We start from the raw sequence: 4353 nt of genomic DNA, 5'->3' as shown, positions 1-4353 counted from the left end.
AGGATTGATCACAGACATGATTCCTTGCCAAATTCTAGATAGTTTGAAGAAGGTTGGAAGGCATATTTGAAAGATGGTTGGTGCTTTTTACAAATGAAGTCCTTCCACCTAGCCTTAATTACTTTCAGAACTAAGCCATACTACTAGTTGATGCCAGATGAATCAACACTAAAAGGCCTTCCACTGTTATGTTGAATAAAAAAGGTGACAAAGGGTCACCCCGTCGAATGCCACGACACGAAACTCTCTAGTAGGAGAGCCATTAACAAGGACTGAGAGCTGTGAAGTAGAAAGGCACTCATAATTAAGTCTTCTCCATTTGTTACCAAATCTCATGTATCCCATCACTTCATCAAGGTAATCTCACAAGACTGTATCAAAAGCTTTGTGAAAAGCTACTTTGAACATCATTCCTTCATTTGCTATCATAAACCCATTAGTGATCTGTCCACCTGCTATGAATGTTGTTTGGTTATCACTAATGAGGTCTTAGATGACGTGCTTTGGCCTCTTGGAGAGCACCTTCACCACTATTTTGTATATCCCATAAACCATGCTAATCGATCTGTAGTCAGAGAATCCTTTTGATACCTCAGTCTTTGGAATCAATGTTACATAGGCCAGGTTTACACCCTTTGGAAGCTTCTCTATTCTGAAAAAGTTAGCACTAAATCCATAATATCATGACAGATCAAGATCCAAGCCTTCCTGTAGAATTTGAAATTAAAACCCTCTGGTCCTGGAGATTTTGTAAAATCGCAGTCCCAAACTGCTTCTATAACTTCTTCCATTGATACTTCCCGTTCTAGCCAATTGGCCCTCTCTAAACTAAGCTTCTTAATTATAATCAGCAAGATCCAACTTAGCCCTCTTAGAGCAAGGCTTACTGAACAGGTTGGAGTAAAAATAGACTGCAGCTTCCTTGATCTCATTTGGGGTAGTATGAAAGATGCCATTATAGGTGATTTGAGATACGTTTTTATGGATTTTTCTCAAATTAGCTACTACGTGAAAAGATTTTGTATTGCGGTTACATATAGCACTGACTGTATGCACTGGAAATAGGTTAAATGTTCAATAGCATGGCACAAGATGTATGCTGATTATTGTCGCTACCCACGTATATTTCTTGAGGTCATAGTCACTGTTATTCGATCAATGGACGATTGTAAGCCTGGTATTAGAAAGAAAGGAAAGATGAGTGAGACTCAGATTTAATCTCATGCTTTAGTCCTCAAGAAGCTCACAATCAATTCTTTGAAAATACAACTTGTTTTGACCTCTGTCATAACCCCCGCGTTATGGTTCCGCTGAGCCATTATCCTAATGACGGACAAATCCTGGATTTGTCTCCATTGACAGTGCTGGAACATATGACCATTCAAAACATTCTTGTAAGAGCCTGGAATGCGCAGGCGGCCCGAGATTCTCCGTTCTAAACTTGGTATTGGTTAAATTTCACTGCTAGGACTGTCAAAAGGTTTTTGCCTTTCAGGTTAATCAATGAAATTATGATTAATGAAAAAAAAAATCAAGTAAGCAGGTGCTCATCTCGCCCCGGTAACTTGTAAAAACATGAAGTTCTAGTCAATCAAACTCCAACAATTTAAAGCATTCTATTAGAGACTACAGCATGCAAAGTTCAGAAGATTCGCATTTCATTAATGACATACTAACCCGGGATCTGTGTGGATCGTCGTTAATCTAAAATGAGTCGTGAATGGGCAGGCTAGTCAACGTTTATATGAACTGTTGATTGTGGTCTGGTTTAGGACAAAGGCTCCCCTCCGGCGCACAAAAAAACAAAAGGCAACACAAAACTTTAGTTGAGTTGTTGAGCACTATAGTTAGATCCATGTCCGTGGAACATGAAGTTTCTCTACTCTGTCAACAGTACAAAATCTAGCAAGTTCTGCCGAACTGAAGTAAAATTCAGAAATTCTTCCACAGTTATAAGAGCTTCACTTCTTGAGCAGGCTTATGATCTTCTAATATTTTGTTACTCAACTCTGCCCTCGTTTAAAACTCTCAAGACCATCTTGTTGATTTTCTCTTCACTTCCCCTCTTCTCTAATTCTACCACTTTCTCTACTGTTATCCTTCCTTTAATATTTTCCTCTTCTTTTCTCCTTCAATTTTTCAAACCCCGTTAGCCTAGCCCCAGCACTAGGAGTAGCAGCCTCGAGTTCATGTTTTTTGTTGCAATATCACTTACAATACAAGCTTCAAATCAAACTAAAAATCACCAAAACTAACACTCAAATTCATAGACTGATCACCAACAAGAGAAAGCAACCAATTCCTTTACAAAAATAAAGTCAAGCAAAAAATCATCAAATGGATCACAATTAAAAAAAAAAAACACCCATTTTGAGAAATGTCAAGGTGAACTACAATAACTGAAGCAAGCCAATTGAAAAGGCAAGCAATAATTGACGAGCGAAAACAAATCAAGAAGCTATGGTCCGATTGAGTCAAATAATTGATTCGAAGGACAATTCTGGCTTCGAGGTTTGCAGGCTTTCTGTTTCGTTTTTAAAAGGGGAAGCAAAGGGCAACTGCAGATGAAAGAGTCGTCGGCCGATGGGTATTTGTACCTCCTCCATGCTTTTTGCATTTTTCAGAGACGTGTAAAAATAGCATTTCGGGATTTTGGCTATTGAAATAGCTTTCCCGTTGGAAATGCTAAAAGAGGAGATAATAGCTAAAAGGACAATTTTTTTTGTTTTGGCTTTCCTTTTGCCTCCTGAGTTGAAGATGCTCTAACACCACCCGATAAACCAGAAGGTTAAAGCAAATTAATTACATCAATAGCACAAACCCATATGGAAGCAATATTCAGGTCTTTTCACCAGTTCTTGGCACTGAGCAAGAAATGTGCATACTCTACGGCAGTTATTCAGATGCCTCGCAACACTACTGTATCAATAAACTACTGCATTCTAAATATTAGGTCTGCAGTCAGATTCAGTGTCACTTCGTTGCAGAAAATGCAGCATTTTTTTTTCTTGTAAAGGGGTGGAAAATGACCAGCAACTACTTGATCATATTTCTTCTCTAGTGATCTCTTCTTGATCTGAAAGGGAAAACCTCTTCGAACATACTGATGACTGCTGTGACTACCAAATATTACAAGAGAATGTTCATTGAATGTAAGGTTTATCCAAAAAAAAACAACCACAGAATCAATTCGCACATAATCGGGAAAAATGAAATCACAAGCACAAATTGAGCCCCAAGCCTCTACGGGAACCCACCCCATATAAATGTTGATACCAAAGTCATAAAAGTGAGTTCTATCTTGCACCATGATAACAAGCCAAGCTGTTTCACATCTTCATGGCATTCTCAGTTCGTTTGGTCTTCAGCTCAACAGCATAAGACATGAAGCAAACTCCACAGCGAGTGCAAACTAAACCATTGTATCTGCAACTAAGTGCTTTCAGTTGGCTGGGCAGCAGATGTGGTTTTCAGTTGCTGAAAGAGTCCATTTTCAAGATCCAAGACAAGTTGGTTCTGTTTTCACCATGAAATAAGAGATAAATAAACTGAATGAAGTCAATCATGAGATGCAGACAAAATGGGAAAAATGAAATATCCAACAGAGTTGAGAATAGGACAATCCCGCTCTACTCCGTAGACCAGCTGAATCAAGTTCAATGGACTCAAAAAAGTGAACCATTTCATAGTTAGTCTTACCATAATATGCACTTGCTCTGGGTCAATGACCACAGCAAGATGCTACAAGCACCCTTGTAGCCTTGGAAAACAAAAAACTCATAAATGGTTGACTCTCTATGAATCTGGCCTATAACACACTCATCAACCATGAGTGAAAGTAGGGGTTAACTAGAGGCTCCATGCACCTTCATCCATTAAGATTCTCTAATTGAGTCAACTTCAGTTGCCTTAGTATGAAAAAGAATTCTTCCAAAAACAGAAAAAACAAAGCATGCAACATTTATGTCAATCAATTGTAAATAACCTCAGCTGACATAAATGTTGCTAATACCACAGCTCTCTCTACCATTCTCTAAGGATGAAGAATAGCACATCTTTGAAAACCCAAGTCAATATCTTCCTCAACACTGAACAATTGAGAAATTTCAGCAATTTTTTTTGTATACACATGGAGATTCTCCACGATATTAACCTGATAAGTAATCTGGTTAGTTTCTGTAATGATTTTTCCCATTCAAACATCTAAACCCCTCATTCTATGTAATTAATGTTTCACTAAAAAAACTTAACCTTCTTATGAAGACAGGTAAGACCTCTTTCATGCTAATTGCCATATTAAGCATATGCTAGAGTACGAAAATAAAAGACAAACAAGCCCCCCCCGGAACAAAA

The 4353-nt window shown here is 38.2% G+C and overlaps 1 protein-coding gene across 4 annotated transcripts in view; it reads right to left on the bottom strand.

Annotated features, from left to right (window-relative positions):
* Nucleotides 1–3104: 3104 nt before the first annotated feature.
* Nucleotides 3105–4353, bottom strand: part of LOC105110922 (uncharacterized) — a 6804-nt gene continuing 5555 nt past the window's right edge. For all 4 annotated transcript variants that reach the window (XM_011006126.1, XM_011006128.1, XM_011006129.1 and 1 more), the window contains one exon: nt 3105–3516. The gene's annotated coding sequence lies outside the window, so the exon portion shown is untranslated. The remainder of the gene's footprint in view (nt 3517–4353) is intronic.

This window comes from Populus euphratica, unplaced genomic scaffold, assembly GCF_000495115.2.
Source record: "Populus euphratica unplaced genomic scaffold, PopEup_1.0 scaffold269.1, whole genome shotgun sequence".
Classification (NCBI taxonomy): domain Eukaryota; kingdom Viridiplantae; phylum Streptophyta; class Magnoliopsida; order Malpighiales; family Salicaceae; genus Populus; species Populus euphratica.
This window is presented reverse-complemented; position numbering and strand designations above follow the sequence as displayed.